This window comes from Schistocerca americana, chromosome 4 (genome assembly GCF_021461395.2).
Source record: "Schistocerca americana isolate TAMUIC-IGC-003095 chromosome 4, iqSchAmer2.1, whole genome shotgun sequence".
NCBI lineage: Eukaryota > Metazoa > Arthropoda > Insecta > Orthoptera > Acrididae > Schistocerca > Schistocerca americana.
This window is the reverse complement of record NC_060122.1, coordinates 615,199,024-615,217,026: the sequence shown is the minus strand read 5'-3', so window position 1 is coordinate 615,217,026 and position 18,003 is coordinate 615,199,024. Positions and strand designations below refer to the sequence as shown.

Sequence of the window (18,003 nt, the reverse complement as noted above, 5' to 3'; positions counted from 1 at the left end):
TGGCCACCATATCTTGTTAACATAACCTCATAGCTTTTGCCCATTGCCCAACGCATACTAAATAACTTTAAATGTGTATTTACCCACCTGTTTTGTTTTAATCAGGTGGTTAAAGAAAAACTATAGTCCGAGCCTCTTGGAAATATTGACTCCAATGATGCTTTGACACAACCATCGGCAAAGATGTGTTTGTGGGGTACTGATGATGAGTTGTCAGTCGAAATCGGCATAACCATTAAGCAATTTATGTGGTCGTTGACTGAAATAAATTTTACAGCTTAGAAACTTCAGGAAGATACAAGATATATTCTTCAGCCTTGCGCGTGTTTACACCGTAGACATCGTACAACTAAAATAAAGTAAATAACAGCTCGCACTGAGGCGTAAAACCATTCTTCCTCAGCCCCATTGGTAAGTGGAATGGGAAGAACCTCCGAAGAGATTCGCAAAGAGTAGAAATATGGAATGAGTAAAGTTAAACTTAATTTCAGGTAAATAAAAGGTAACAGCGATTTATTGTGAAGAGAACACGGGAATCCTATAAGTGGCCGATAAGTGGCAGGCATCCATATAAATTACCATGAGTAGGTTGCAAGTTAATACTGTGTAACCTTTTGCGTCTTCTGTATAGCAGGTTATGCCGATGCCTCTTCTTTTAGTCTTCTTGTTTCTTCTTGTTTGTCGCGGCTTTTTGCGATCTCTTGATGAAGAGACACGATATAATAAGTTCCGTAGTGATACAATGAAGTTACGCAACAGTTGGTGATTTAAGTTTTGAAACTGCCGATTTAGTGGCATTTATGGAAAGAAAAACACTCTCATACTCTCTGGCGGTCACGTGTAACATTTTATGTGTGTAATTGGACTTACTGCGTCGCAAATCGTTCTGATAATTAATTAAGCTGCATTAAAGTGTTGCTAGGCAACGTAATCAACTCGGTGATGGGTGTCTCAATTAAAACTGAACATCGATATTTTAAATAAAGTTTCGGTTCATTTTTGTCAAAATCAGTACTTGTCTCAAAATTAACTCCCAACTTAGTGCTTTAAGTCCAAGCGCACTGGCATTTATTGTATGCGATTTACAGGACAGCTCGATTACCCACTGGCGTGTAACGTATTTTAAATCGGGCGCGCAAGTTTCAGTTTTCCATATTGGGCTAAACGACTCTTTTGTAATAACGTGATGTGTCTGTCTCACGTAAAGTCTAACTGGAACTGGATTTGTCTCCAACCGAGTCAAAATCATAAAAATAAAATTCACCGCACACGTCAACGAACTGTACACGCGCACTTTTGCACTCTAAGTGGTAACTCGTCTCAGAGTAAAAGCCGAACATCAATTCACACTTTTTTCATGCATACAAAAATCAAAACACCTTTATATTAAACAGATAAATTATGGCATGCAATTAGTAGTTAAACGTTTCCGATAGTGAATAAACTTCAAGAACTTGTATTTCATAATCAACAAAATTTATCACCTGAGAGAAACTATTTGTTTGCTAAAACGGATTCAGATTACAGTCAACTCGAGTCTGGACGATGACGTCACGAATCGACACTTGCTTGGAATGAACGAAATACCTGTGCTCAAAAATACTGTCCGTTGAGTGATTTACTGACTTTTATAACAAATTTGGCTACCCCTTGCATCGCTACAAGGTCTCTTAATTTTTTCTAGGTTTCACGTTTTTCTCGCCTGCCTTACAGTACCAATTCTTCTCTGGTCTTTATTTTTGCCTTAATGTGCCGGGGGGTTATAATTAAAGTGCAGCGACTCACAGAGGTCTAGTGTGGGCTGTAATTATCGTATGGCAGCGAAAATTGGTAGATATTCTAATGCGGAATAGATTTAGGCTGAAAAAATTAGTTCCAATTTTAGCCGACAGTTGCAAATCTGGCACCGTGAATGCAAGAAAGATCTACAGAATTGTTTCCGCATGTAATGGATTAGGAACGTGACGTGGGAAGAGGTCAAAGAAGTGAGAAAACACAATATTGATTTTATAGTCAACTGCCCCTTACACTATTTGTTGAATATGGGCACTAGAAACGTTGACGAAATGCTGTACAGCGCCAGATTTGCACCTGGTGACCAAAATTGGATCTACTTTTTTCCAATGTAAATTGGTTCCGCATCAACGCATTAGCATATCTAACAAGTTTCGCTGCCATACGACAATTACAGCCCACTCTGGACTTCCGTGTGTAGCTGCAGTTTTTATACTCAGCTGGTATGTTTTGCTGCCCCTCGTACATTCCCATATTAGTGTGAGAAGAAAAGAAAGGATCAGGCAGCTACTGTTTTACGCACTGAGGAAGATGATGCAGAAAGAACGAGCATCGAGAGTGACAGTGCACTAATGTTCCAGAACACAAGGCCGGTAAAAGGAGGCTCGGGAATGGCCCACTGAGCATTAACATTTATGACTGACAGATATTCACAAGCATGAACAAGATGGACAGGTGGTGTGAGTATTTTGAGCAATTAATGGATGCAGAAAACCAACATAACAGCTTCCCAAAGCTGCAGAATGAAACAGGTAATAGCTTCAACCATGGCTCTCCAGTAAGCCTAAACTCAAGGCATACAATCCAGTCATAGTCCCCACTGCGTTATTTGGAACAGATATCTACAGTAGCCTCTAATAATGACGGACTACACGGAGCGGTTGATATTTGAGGGAAATAATACATTGAAGAACGTTTTTGAGACTATTAGAGATGCGAATGGCCGAAGAAAAAGGAAGAAGCAGGTGAACTGTACGAATGGATGAGGAAACCAAACATTGTCTTGAAAATGAAAGCAAGAAGACTGGGGTGGGCAGAACAAGTGGCTGGCATGCCTGAACACTGTAGAGCCAAGGCTGTGATGGTGGGAAAATACGAAGCAATACGTCCGTCTGGCAGATCCAGGAAGCATGGGACGAAATCATGAATAATCTACGACAGCTGGAGTTGAGTCAAGCTGGATGCAAACAGCTCAAGAGCGTAGCCAATGGAGGCAGTAGACTTATTCCGTTTGCCTGTTAACAGGCTTAAGATCAAACTCCTAATCTTTACACGGTGTGTATTTGTTTACCCCTTCATACTCCACTTTTCTCAAAAAGCGTTTCGTCATAGCTTTAGTGACCATATTGAACAAATCTGGAAGCGTAAGCTGCCGTGACGTGAAAGGATCTCCGTGGACCAAATTAATTCGGTTCTGTCAACTGTCGAAAGGGCAAACGAGTGTTCCCGGTCAGATAAAGGATTAAAAGGAGATGAATGCATAAAGGCAAATCCGGCTATTGAATGAGCGCCTCTGCTCCCCCCCTTCAGAATTCCGCAGCGAGGGACGAATTTTCCACTCAGATGGCTCCTCGGTTAAGTGAGGAACGAAAACTGACCCGAGCAGAGCACTTCTTCGGAATTAATCTTTCTCTAAAAGGTGTTCGAAAAACTTTAGCTGCCAACTGAAACGAAGTAAAAGCAAAATTCAAGTTGTTTTCTTTGTTTTCAGCCTCATTCTTTCGCAGTTGCAGATATACAAGTTGTATAGGTTAATTTCCGACTTTTGTAACTACAGGGTGTTACAAAAAGGTACTGCCAAACTTTCAGGAAACATTCCTCACACACAAAGAAAGAAAATATGTTATGTGGACATGTGTCCGGAAACGCTTACTTTCCATGTTAGAGCTCATTTTATTACTTATCTTCAAATCACATTAATCATGGAATGCAAACACACAGCAACAGAATGTACCAACGTGACTTCAAACACTTTGTTATAGGAAATGTTCATAATGTCCTCCGTTAGCGAGGATACATGCATCCAAATGCGTTGATGCAGCCCTGGAGAATGGCGTATTGTATCACAGCCGTGCACAATACGAGCAAGAAGAGTCTCTACGTTTGGTACCGGGGTTGCGTAGACAAAAGCTTTCAAATGCCCCCATAAATGAAAGTCAAGAGGGTTGAGGTCAGGAGAGCGTGGAGGCCACGGAATTGGTCCACCTCTAACAATCCATCGGTCACCGAATCTGTTGTTGAGAAGCGTACGAACACTTCGACTGAAATGTGCAGGAGCTCCATCGTGCATGAACCGCAAGTTGTGTCGTACTTGTAAAGGCACATGTTCTATCAGCACAGGTAGAGTATCCCGTATGAAATCGTGATAATGTGCTCCACTGAGCGTAGATGGAAGAACATGTGGCCCAATCAAGACATCACCAACAATGCCTGCCCAAACGTTCACAGAAAATCTGTGTTGATGACGTGATTGCACAATTGTGTGCGGATTCTCGTCACCCCACACAAGTTGATGGTGAAAATTTACAATTTGATCACGTTGGAATGAAGCCTCATCCGTAAAGAGAACATTTGCTCTGAAATGAGGATTGACACATTGTTGGATGAACCACTCGCAGAAGTGTACCCGTGGAGGCCAATCAGCTGCTGATAGTGCCTGCACACGCTGTACATGGTACGGAAACAACTGGTTCTCCCGTAGCACTCTCCATACAGTGACGTGGTCAACGTTACCTTGTATAGCAGCAAGTTCTCTGACGCTGACATTAGGGTTATCGTCAACTGCACGAAGAATTGCCTCGTCCATTGCAGGTGTCCTCGTCGTTCTAGGTCTTCCCCAGTCGCGAGTCATAGGCTGGAATGTTCCGTGCTCCCTAAGACGCCGATCAATTGCTTCGAACGTCTTCCTCTCGGGACACCTTCGTTCTGGAAATCTGTCTCGATACAAATGTACCGCGACACGGCTATTGCCCCGTGCTAATCCATACATCAAATGGGCATCTGCCAACTCCGCATTTGTAAACATTGCACTGACTGCAAAACCACGTTCGTGATGAACGCTAACCTGTTGATGCTACGTAGTACTGATGTGCTTGATGCTAGTACTGTAGAGCAATGAGTCGCATGTCAACACAAGCACCGAAGTCAACATTACCTTCTTTCAACTGGGCCAACTGGCGGTGAATCGAGGAGGTACAGTACATACTGACGAAACTAAAATGAGCTCTAACGTGGGAATTAAGCGTTTCCGGACACATGTCCACATAACATCTTTTCTTTATTTGTGTGTGAGGAATGTTTCCTGAAAGTTTGGCCGTACCTTTTTGTAACACCCTGTATAATGAAAATATTATTAAGATCAGACGCGTTTAACTTTATTCTAAAAGAATCTTCAGTGGTCATCGTAACAATATGGTATGATCGTAACCAACAAAACTGTAAGAGAAAAAAGCATATTCTTATAGTGCCCACTGAAGATGCTTTACAATTAAGCGAAAAGCTCCTGGTCTTAATAAGATTTTCATTGCACATGCACCGTATTAACAGTGTGCCGAGCATACCAAATTTGAGGTATTACCTTTCACCATGGACAATGCAGTGGCTGTAGGTATTCTCTTGACGACCAAAAGCAGCAGAGTTTGCGTGGAATTGTCAGTGCTTACAGATACGCAACACTGTGTCAAATAACCGCAGAAATTTATGAGGGACGCATGTTAGTGCGGCGAAATCTGGCATTTACGAACTATGGCAGCAGAAGACCAATGCGAATGGCTTTGCTAACATCACGACGTCGCCTGCAGCGCCTCTCCTGCGCTGGGGACCGTATCGGTTGGACCTTATACCTCGCCTGATGACTCCCGATTCCAGCTGGTAATAGCTGATGGTGAGGTTCGAGTGCGGCGCAGATGCCATGAAGCCATGGACCCCAGTTGTCAACAAGGCACTGTGTAGGCTGGTGGTGACTCCATAATGATGTGGACTGTGTTTACATGGAATGGACTGGGTCCTATTGTCCAACTGAACCGATGATTGATTGGAAATAGGTATGTTGAGCTCCTTGGAGACCCTCTGCAGCCATTAATGGACTTTATGTTCCAAAACAACCGGACCAAAGTTGTTCGCGACTGGTTTGAAGAACATTTTGGACAAACCTATCGAATGATTTGGTCACCCACATCGCCCGACACGAATCCTACCGAATATAATCGACAGGTCAATTCGTGCACAAAAATCTTAAAACGGAAACAGTTTCGCAATTATGGACGGCTACAGAGACAGCAGGGCTCAGTATTTCTGCAGAGGACTTCCAACGACTTGTTGAGTCCACGCTACGTTGAGTTGCTGCACTACTCTCGGGCAAAAGGAGGTCCGACACGATTTTAGGAGATATCCCTTGACTTTTGTCAACTCAGTGTATATCAGTCGTTAATTGTTACGCTAACAGCAGCTTTCGTCGTCATGAAAAGTGGATTTAGCTTATATTTACTGAGAAAAAATAAATGGTACAACACTATTTTCTACATCGGAGTAATACTGCAAGTAGAGTAAAATGGCATCTAAAATCTATATATTAGTACTTGGAAAGTTTTTTACAGCGTATATCTTAAATACTGCACACTGTAATTCAAGGATTATCTAGAGAACTCAGAGCAGGTTTGATAAATTTAACATAAACTCATAATAAAAACCTCCGGTATTAACAGTATTTGGTCAAAATACAGTGCACCCTACTGTAAACTTAGTAGTGGAAAGGTGTCAGGACCAGATGAGATACCAATAAGAGTCTACAAAGATTATGCGATAGAAATCACTCCCCTTCTAGCAGTATTTTATCGTAGATTGCTTGATGAACGAAGGGTACCTAGCGACTGGGGGAAAGCGCACGTCATTCCCGTTTTTAAGAAGCGCCGTTGGACAGAAGCATACAATTGTTATCGATCTATAACGTTGACGACAATCTGTTGCAGAATTGTGGAACATGTTTTGCGCTCAAGAATTATGACGATTTTGGAGAATGAAATACTCTTTTATAAAAATCAACGTGGATTTCGCAAACAGAGATCCTGCGAAACTCAGCTAGCTCTGCCCTCCATGAGATCCGCAACGCCGTAAACAACGGTGCTCAGGTTGATGCCTGTTTCGTGACTTCAGGAAGGCTTTTGACACCATCGCGCATAGCCGTTTAGTGAAAAAAATACGAGCTTACAGAGTATAGGAGCAGATTTGAGCAGCAGAACTCAGCACATCGCTCTTAACGGAACAAAATCGACACATGTAAACGTAATTTCCGGAGTACCCCAAGGAAGTGTGATAGGACCGTTACCGTTTACAATATATACGAATGATCTAGGAGAAAGTGTCGGATGCTCTTTAAGGCTGTTCGCAGATGATGGCGTTGCCTATAGCAAAATAACAACACCAGAAGATAGTAACGATTTGCAGAATGATCTCCAAGGAATTAATGAATGGCGGAGGCTCTGGCAGTTGACCCTGAACGTAAATAAATTTAACATACTGCGCATACATAAGAAAGGAAATCCACTACTGTACAGCTACACTATTGATGACAAACCACTGGAAACAATACCCACCGTAAAATATCTAGGAGTAATTATCCAGAGCGACCTTAAGTGGAACGACCACATAAAACAAATAATAGGAAAAGCAGATGCCAGACTCAGATTCATAGAAAGAATCTTAAGCAAATGTAACTCACCCACAAAAGAAGTGGCTTATAAGGCGTTTGTTCGACCGATTATTGAGTATTGTTCATCTATCTGGGACCCCTACCAGCTAGGAGGTAGAGAAGAGGTAGAGAAGATCCAACGAAGAGCAGCGCGTTTCGTCACGGATTGTTTAGCTGGCGCGAGAGCGTTACGGAGATGCTCAACAAACTCCATTGGCAGACGTTACAAGAGAGGCGTTTGTATCACGGAGAGATTTACTACTGAAATATCGAGAGAGCTCTTTCCGGGAAGATTCGTACAACATATTACTTTCCCTCTCTCGAGAGAGAGAGAGAGAGGAAAAAATTCGAGAAATTAGAACCAATACAGAGGCTTGCCGACAAGCATTCTTTCCACCCGCTATTCGAGAGTGGAAAAAGGTTGGAGGGCTGAGTTAGTGGTACAAAAATTAGCCTCCGCCACACACCAGTAGGTGTTCTGCGGAGTATGATGTACGTGTAGAAACTGATGCAACGAAGCTCTTTGCTGGATATTATACTAACCTCCTTCCATTTTGTAGAGCTCTGCATCTCGTTTACATATGGAGAGATGTACCATCACTTTTTTTCAGACGGAAATCTACGCCTACACACACATTCCGTAAGCCACAATACAGTGCATGACAGAGGGTACTTCGTACCACTTCTAAAAATTCCCTTTCTTGACCCATTCGAATATCCATTTCCCACCTTTTTTTCTAAATTATGTAGCACTTTGAGATCGTTGTCTATTGTAACACTGTGTCCTGTTTCATCTTGGAAGGAATGGAAGTATTCATCCATGGCCACATAGGGAGTAATGAGATTCTGAATGAATGACAGACTTCAAAAATTCACATTTATTTTCCAGTTTCACTACAGTACTCTTACAATAAAATAGACATAACATGACAGTCGTTTGACTGTAACCCCAGCAATAGCTTAGAAATATGTAAAATAAATTGTTTATATCATGATGTGTACAATAATATTGTAACAGGTACGCGATTTGTGATGTATTTCGCCAACCTACTAGTGTAGTACGATCGCAAGACGTGCAGAAGACATGTACACATCTGACACCATATACATCGAAAAATCGATGATCAAATCGAAACCAGCTGTATTTCGACCGCCATCTTGCCCACTGCACAACAGATTTGTTTTTGTCATCGTGTTTCCAAGTTACTGTTGCGTTAGAGAAAATTTGTGAACAGTGACCAAGAAAGCCAAGAGAGCCACAGAAATGGAAACACATCAGTGCATCACAACGAGACTGCCACGCCAGAAGAAGAAAGTGAGTGACTGATACAAAACATTTTCATACAAACATCAGTTCAGCTTCCTAAGTGACATCGCCTCTTACTAAGTTTTCTCTTCTTCCACAGGATAACCACAGCATTTACGATAAGACTATGTAACATCAGTATGACCTTATTGTAAAATTGTTTTTGTAATGCCATTTATCCTAAAGATGAGGTATTCCATCGAAACATGTCGCTAAATAAATAAGTAATACAATAGTCAACAAAGTTTGTGACTGGCGGCGGTAATTTAGAAAACCTTTACATATTTCTTGAGACAATCACGGTCGAAAAATAGTCAAAAAGAGGGCAAAATGGTTGTTTGTATGCCTCTGTAGGAGTCCTATATCCCGTATAATGTCTTTAGAGTCCTTATGGAAGATGAACGCCAGAGACAGTAAAATTGTCCGCAGGCTGTCGCAATTACTTGTTATCTAATAGCCTTCACGAAATATTTTGTTCTTCCTGGAATCATACGCAGATGTATCTAAGTTTCATATCAGTAAGAAAGAAGTTTAAAAACTTATTACTTCGTTAATATTTTGCGAGAGACGGTGCTTAGTATTGTGTCGATAGTTGGGAGTGTGGGACGAACACAGTGCAAGTACAATAGTAGAGAATGGTTGTTGGCCAGTAGGTGAGACAATAGCGTGTGTGACAACATGTATGCAGACTGCTTTCGATGCACAGCGTGGACTATAAAGTTAAATTGGAAATGTCAGAAATGCTTCGTGTCTTAAACTGGAATGTTTTTTAAGTGAACTGTTTTTTATAATTAGCATATGATGCGAACTGTAAGTATATACACTGAAGCGCCAAAGAAACTGGCACAGGCTTGCGTATTCAAATACAGAGATATGTAAGCAAGCAGAAGACGGCACAGTGGTCGGCGACGCCTATATAAGGCAAGTGTCTCGCGCAGTTGTTAGATCGGTCACTGCTGCTACAATGACAGGTTATCAAGATTTAAGTGAGTTGGAACATGGTGTTACAGTCGGCGCATGAGCGATGGGACGCAGCATCTCCGAGGTAGCAATGAAGTGGGGATTTTCCCGTGCGGCCATTTCATGCGTGTGCACTGAATATCAGGAATCCGGCAAAACCTCGAATCTCCGACATCGCTGCGGCCGGAAAAATAACCTGCAAGAACGGGACGAATGACGACTGAAGAGAATCGTTCGACGTGATAGAAGTGCAACCCTTCCGCAAATTGTAGATTACAGTGCTGGACCGTCAACAAGTGTCAGTGTGCGAACCATTCAACGAAATGTCGACATGGACTTTTGGAGTCCGCCGGGGCCCGTCAACACTGACATTGGATTGTTGATGACTGGAAACATGTTGCCTGGTCGGACGAGTCTGGTTTCAGATTGTATCGAGCTGATGGACGGGTACGGGTATGGAGACAACCTCATGAATCCATGAGCCCTGCATGTCAGCAGGGAATTGTTCAGGCTGTTGGAGGCTCTGTAATGGTATGGGGCGTGTGCAGTTTGAATTATATTGGGCCTCTGATACGGCTAGATACGACTCTGACAGGTGACACGTACGTAAGGATGCCGTCTGATCAACAGCACCGATTCATGTCCATTGTGCATTCCAACGGACTTGGACAATTCCAGCACCACAATGAGACACCCCACGGGTCCAGAATTGCTACAGAGTGGCTCCAGGAACATTCTTCTGAGTTTAAACACTTCCGCTGGCCACCAAACTCCCCAGACGTGAATATTACTGAGCATATGTGGGTGTCTTGCAACATGGTGTTGAGAATAGATCTCCACCCCTCGTAATCTTGCGGATTTATGGAAAGCTCTACAGGATACATGGTGTCAATTCCCTCCAGCAGTACTTCAGACATTAGTCGAGCCCATGCCACGCCGTGTTGCGGCACTTCTGCGTGCTCGGGGGAGGGGCCCTACACGATATTAGGCAGGCGTATCAGTTTCTTTGGCTCTTCAGTGTAAATAAACTGAAGTCTTGTCGTCATAAAATAAACTCATAGAAAATAGTGCAAAAGCTACCGCATTCGAACAATGGAGAGAAATTTTCATCAAGCATAGTGAAGTTACCGGACAGTACTATATCTGTGGGAAGTACGTTTTTTCTGCACTGTCGACTACTGTCAGTTGAATCAACAAGGTGGCCTGTGACACAAGTGCCCATCCCAAGAGTACAAATACCGTTTCAGTTCCAAGTAGGACTGCTCTAGTGGAGTATGACTAATTGTTCGCCAACGTGGGATGAGAACACTCCGTGTCTGACAGCTAAGTAGTTTTTCGCAGGACATACAGACTGTTAGGAAGCTGTCCTCTCAGAATCTTGTTGAATAAGATTTGTGTAATGAATGTATAATTCTTAAGCCGAATTTACATGTATGGTTTCTCATGTTTTCCACCTGTTGCACGTAACTTTGTTTCCAGATATTTTCTATTACTTCCACTAATATGGAAAGCTTAAACTGAAACTAGTTGTAGGGTTAAATGCTTTTCCGTGATAATATTGAATACGAGTGGAAAACATGGCTTTTGACACTGCCCCTATTTCTGTGGCATTTACGAGTGTGACGTTTCTTCAACTTTCTGCAGAGATACAAAATTTTCCATTTCATGCTTTTTTGCCTTTTACTATATGTACTACTAAACTAAACTAAACTCCGTCCGAACAGGCCATGAAGGCCCAACGGTACCGAACGGCCGCCGTGTCATCCTCAGACCACAGGCATAAATGGATGCGGCTATGGAGGGGCATGTGGTCAGCACACCGCTCTCCCGGCCGTATGTCAGTTTACGAGACCGGAGCCGCTACTTCTCAATCAAGTAGCTCCTCAGATTGCCTCACAAGGGCTGAGTGCACTCCGGTTGCCAACAGCGCTCGGCAGACCGGATGGTCACCCATCCAAGTCCTAGCCCAGCCCGACAACGCTTAACTTCGGTGATCTGACGGGTACCGGTGTTACCACTGCGGCAAGGCCGTTGGCTTACTATATGTACTACCGGAAGAAATTAGAGGTTTCGAATTCACTCAAGATTTATTGTTGGAAAAGTGAATATGGAGCACATGAATTGATTACGTTTACAGATCAATAGCCCAAGCGGTTTTGAGGTACCAGATATCGAATCATGCTGAAACAGCCATATTAGTACATGGTGTAACCTCCAGGGGCGGTAATGCAGGAGCTGCCTCCAGCATCCATTCGGTAGTACAGATGGCGAATACTGTCCTGGGCTACATTATGCCATTCCTGCTCGGCCTGTCCACATAGTTATGTAAGAGTTATTGGTTGACCAGTCACACGAGTCACTTCTCGTTACATGATATCCCACACGTGCTCGATTGGAGAAAAGTCTGGAGATCCTGCTGGCCTGGGAAGGCGCTGCATGTTGAGTTTCATGGACAGTGTGTAGTGGAGAATTATCCTGTTGGAAAAACACATCACTTTCCTGATCCAAGAACGGCAAAAGAATGGGCCTAACAATATTCTGCACGTACTGAGTGCTGGTTGGCGTCACCTTCAGAAACACCAAATGTGAACGAGAGTTGTATCTTATCGCACCGCGGACCATAGGACCTGGTGGGGTAGGGCCTTTGCGTCTTGGACGAATGTACTCTACGGGAAACCGCTCACCAAGTCTACATCGTATGCACAATGGACCATCACTTATATGCAGACAGAATCTGCTTTCACCGCCGAAGACCACGGCTCGCCATTACATCTTTCAAATAATCCTCTGGCACCAAAAGTCGACCGAGACACATCGCTGATGTGGCGTGGGTGGAAGGCAGGCAAGAGGAGTATGTGCCCGTAGTCGCGCTGCGAATAATCAGTTCGCAACAGTTCAGTGTTGAGACGTCTGGGCTCACAAGCCCTCGTATCTGTACGATCTGCCACTGCTGCCCTTACAATACAACGGCTCTGGCGGTGGCTGGTGGTTGGACGTCCAGAACCTCGTCTATGTTTGTGGGAACGATCACGTGACCACTCATACCAGCATCGTTGCACAACTGACGCACCACTTCCAGCTTCTCTGACAACCCTCCAGAGGACCATTCCGTCACTAGCAGGCCACAATTTGACCACTTTCAAACTCGGTGAGTTGGCTTAGGAAGCACGAGTGCGTCTCTATGGCACGGTTGCTGGCTTGCTTCACACGTCTGCAACACACACAGCCTTCTGGCCGTGAACATTCCCTATTAAAACGTAGACACAGATGGCGCTCTGCTAGCTAGTCCACTACGCTATCCGTTGGCGGACGATGTTGAAACTATTATCAGAACATCTACTAACCCCGGGTGGCATACGCCGTCGCTGCTGTTGTGGTCATCAGTACGAAGATTGGTTTGATGCTCCTCTCCGTGCAAGCCTCTTCATCTCCGAATAACCACTGCAACCTACATTGCCCTGAATCTGCTTACTGTAATCATCTCTTGGTCTCCATATACGATTTCCCCCCCCCCCCCCCCACACCCACACACACTTCCCTCCAGTACTAAACTGGTGATCCCTTGATGTGTCAGAATGAGTCCTATCAACTGAGTCGTCCTTCTAGTCAGGTTGTGACATAAATTTCTTTGCTCCCAAATTCTATTCAGTACCTCCTAATTGGTTATATGATCTACCCATGCAATCTTCAGCATTCTTCTGTAGCACCACTTTTCAAAAGCTTCTATTCTCTTCTTGTCTAAACTGTTTATCATCCATGTCTCACTTCCATACATGGCTACACTCCATACAAATACTTTCAGAAAAGACTTCCTGGCACTTAGGTCTAAAAACGCACTGCACCTGCCGTCATCGGATCAAAATCGACGTCGGCTTTCCAGGTGTACTTACCGTATTGTATGCATTTGTGATTATTACGTCGTCATTTGTGTGTTTATGCAAAGACCACGTCATGTTAAATGAGATTTTGTGTAATATGTTGCTAAAATTATGCATGTTGGCTTCGATCAACCTGAAAACTGTATGTGGATTTTATTTGGAGAAGTCTTTAGACCGCGGTAAGATTTTAAACTGGGGACATACATGCCGACTAGAGTTTGTTTACACCTCAGAACTCGTCATTCTACAGTACTCAAAAGCCAATATGGGAATTTGCTTAACATTTTAGCTGAATACCTGTAACAGTTTTATTCCAAGTGCGTATATTACTCAGTGATTTCTGTGAACAGTCATATTTTCGTATTTTTATTTACTGTAAGATTGTGTACATGAGATCCTATTTTCATTACAGTCGTAATGTGTCAAGTTTTCTCCTCCTTTTTAAGAGTTTTTCGTCTCATTCTGGTTAATCTGAAATGTTGATATTAGTGTGCATGTGGGGTATAAACAGTGACCAATGAAGCAATATGAGAGTACTTAGTGTACCAGCAAATTCTGAGAATATTCTTTAACTTGTTTACGAATATGTATAAGGAATAATTCTAGACGACATAAACACCCTTTGCCACATAAAGATGTCTGTAATAATAAAGCTGTATGTAGGAATTAATCAACTTTTTAATTGTTTATGCCATCACTGTGAAATGACGTGTGGACGAATAAACCAAATAAATTTGTAGACGCGAAAACCGGGAACGCTGTGATGACGCTATTAGGTTTGAGAGTCTTAGAGCCAGGGTGATGAGAATGTATCTCTGCATCGTTACTGGGTGAGCATTGCTTGTATTACAACTAAATCACAATGCTGCCCACAGGACTAACAATGCAACGTGAGCACCGTCTGTGGGTTATTGGGCTAATGAGCGGACTCAGTGCTTACCATACGACCCTAACAGGCTACACACACAGCGTAAGAGATCTGCACACCTGCGCCCAATGATCAACGAGAGCAGCTCCAGCATAGTAACTGTCACGTATTACATCACTAACAGCATGAAATAGAAATCTTCTTCTTCGGTGTATTGCCTTACGATTGGTGTTGTAAAACATCGTAATATTATAAACTGATTAGCGATGTTTGAGATTTTTGTCAGCGATTACAGTGGATCCTAGAGGCAATCTTTCGTGTGCAGTTCAAACTGCAATCGTCTTGTAGTTATACTATCTTGTTAATTAAAATTATAAAAGGAATTTCAATCCGATACAGAACCCCATTTCCTTCTTGTTTTTTAACTGTTATAGAAGATAGAGAAGTGTTATGCTACGACAAAATTCTAATAATTTGAAACTCAATATATTTCGTTATTATTTATCAGAGATACTTTCGCAAAAGAGTTACTCAGTTAATATATTTTACTTGAGAATTTGAAGTTCGAAAAAATGGTGAAATTAAATATTTATTACGTGTAATGTATTCATGAGCCTATCTGCAGTATCTGTTAACTGAGACGGCATTTTGGCGATAAGTAGAGCCTGCAGCTTCGCGATCTTTTCAAAGACGACTTAGTGTATTAAATTACTGTCAGAACTACAAGAGCTATTAGGAAAGTAAGCTTTTCAATACCTTCGTTATAGAAGGCAACCTCTTGTGCTTTCCGACAATTTTCTACACTGGACTGCAACTCGTTATCTGCGCGGAAACGTTTTCTTCATAGACAGCGGTTCATTTTAGCAGAGATGTAAACCAGAAGGCTCCGAGTCCTGGCTGTACGGTGGGTGATCAAACGCTTCCCATCGAAAACGCTGTAAGAGTATCCTCATTTCCCCTACAGTGTGCACCTGACAACTGTCATGAAGAAGGATATGCATGACAGTTATGTTATGTGGGGTTGCTTGAAAACAGGCGAATTCTCTCGGCGGGCACCCGTACTTGACGGGAGACACTTTTTCTGGGCATCTTTACGCGCTCACTGTGCGCTCAGAACTGGGAAGAGCGACGTGACGCTATATACGGGCTGTAACATTATTTGATTGCCTTATCATTTTAAATCATTCGCTGATCGAGCAGTCGCTCGGCAACAGCTACAGTTAGCAAATAATGTTGCGAGAATGTAAAAGGTGAACGACCTGTGACGTAACTTGTTTATTGTCGAAGCGCCGTCAGAGATGCAGTGAGTTATTGACTTTGAAAACCACGGCGGGAGAAACGGACAGAAGAACACTTTTACGCATTCTTTTGATGTACGAGATATTCTCGATTAACAGTTACTCAGTTAGTCATTTTTTTCTTCTCTTGTCTCTTGTAACTTGTGTCGGACGCGCATGTCTTGCCGCCATATTATTATCGTTAAAAATAATATTACTTTAGTGTAAAGTAAAAGTGCAATACTGAAAGTGCAATACTGCATAGCAGTAAATTTATTGTGCGACGTGTATGTAAAAACGTCAAAGGAATTATTTTAATTACGAGAAGAGAAGTGCCAGTAAAAACGGCATCCATGTTAAATCCTTCATTCCAGTGTAAGTTCATCTATTAATTGCCATAAATTTAGAGTTAAATGGAACTGGTGTATGGACTATTTATTTAATATAGAATCTATGTCTCACTCCTTCATGACGTTATTTAATTTTCTTTGAGTTTCTGCCAAATAGAGAGTTCACAGTGACGAATTCTTTCGTCGAAATCGGACGGAAGTTGTATGCGGCGAAATATTTTCTCCGCGCCATATTCTACTGGTAAATGCATGATAAACTACGGTCCCTTAGCAAATTCATGTTGAGCTATCCAAAAATAATTATATTTTGAATAGGCATTTACTCTCCTCTGCAATGCAACTTCCGACTGATCAGACGATCCAACAAGAAACAGTCGCACACGGTCGGCGTTCGCAAATATATTACCACCGCTGATTATAGCTATATGTTACAGCACAAAAGTAAACATATTGTTATAATTAGCGGCTACGTACGGGGATATTTATAACTGTATGTTTGTGTATACGCATTACGTAAACATATCCTTATAGGGCATACTAGAGAAACTGACCAACACACCTGTGCAAAGCTTTACCGGATTTTCACCGTGGTTTCCAGTTCGCGACCGATCCTTCCTTACTTTCCGAATAATCCTCCTACTTTACTGACGTCAAGCTATCAGATAGGATAGATAGACATAACATCGTTTGCCGGCCGGAGTGGCCGAGCGGTTCCAGGCGCTACAGTTTGGAACCGCGAGACCACTACGGTCGCAGGTTCGAATCCCGCCTCGGGCATGGATGTGTGTGATGTCCTTAGGTTAGTTAGGTTTAGGTAGTTATAAGTTCTAGGAGACTGATGACCTCAGCAGTTAAGTCCCATAGTGCTCAGAGCCATTTGAACCATTTTTGAACATAACATCGTATATTTCTGCTTGAAAATACTCGACAATTCATAGTGCCCACCAGCCGCTCTCCACGTCCCTTTTGTCCTACGCCTCTACCCAACCTGCTGCTAAATTCGGCCATTTCTAATGTTATTCAGTATTTCTAGTGGTATAATATGCGTTAGATGAGTATGCGCCAAGCAAGATCGTAAGAGATGGAAAAGAGCTACCGTGGTACAACAACCGAGTTAGGAAACTGCTGCGGAAGCAAAGGGAACTTCACAGCAAACATAAACATAGCCAAAGCCTTGCAGACAAACAAAAATTACGCGAGGCGAAATGTAGTGTGAGGAGGGCTATGCGAGAGGCGTTCAATGAATTCGAAAGTAAAGTTCTGTGTACTGACTTGGCAGAAAATCCTAAGAAATTTTGGTCTTAAGTCAAAGCGGTAGGTGAATCAAAACAAAATGTCCAGACACTCTGTGACCAAAATGGTACTGAAACAGAGGATGACAGACTAAAGGCCGAAATACTAAACGTCTTTTTCCAAAGCTGATTCACAGAGGAAGACTGCACTGTAGTTCCTTCTCTAGATTGTCGCACAGATGATGAAATCGTAGATATCGAAATAGACGACAGAGGGATAGAGAAACAATTAAAATCGCTCAAAAGAGGAAAGGCCGCTGGACCTGATGGGATACCAGTTCGATTTTACACAGAGTACGCGAATGAACTTGCCCCCTTCTTCCAGCGGTGTACCGTAGGTCTCTAGAAGAGCGTACGTTACAAAGAATTGGAAAAGGGCACATGTCATCTCCGTTTTCAAGAAGGGACGTCGAACAGATGTGCAGAACTATAGACCTATATCTCTAACGTCGATCAGTTGTAGAATTTTGGAACACGTATTATGTTCGAGTATAATGACTTTTCTGGTGACTAGAAATCTACTCTGTAGGAATCAGTATGGGTTTCGAAAAAGACGGTCGTGTGAAACCCAGCTCGCGCTATTCGTCCACGA

At 42.7% G+C, this 18,003-nt stretch overlaps 1 protein-coding gene and 1 pseudogene across 3 annotated transcripts in view; both read right to left on the bottom strand.

Moving 5' to 3' along the window:
- LOC124612790 (neural proliferation differentiation and control protein 1) overlaps positions 1 to 18,003 on the bottom strand; it is a 1,069,883-nt gene that overhangs the window by 34,491 nt on the left and 1,017,389 nt on the right. The gene's annotated exons all lie outside the window — the stretch shown is intronic.
- Positions 11,665 to 11,782, bottom strand: LOC124614161 (annotated as a pseudogene).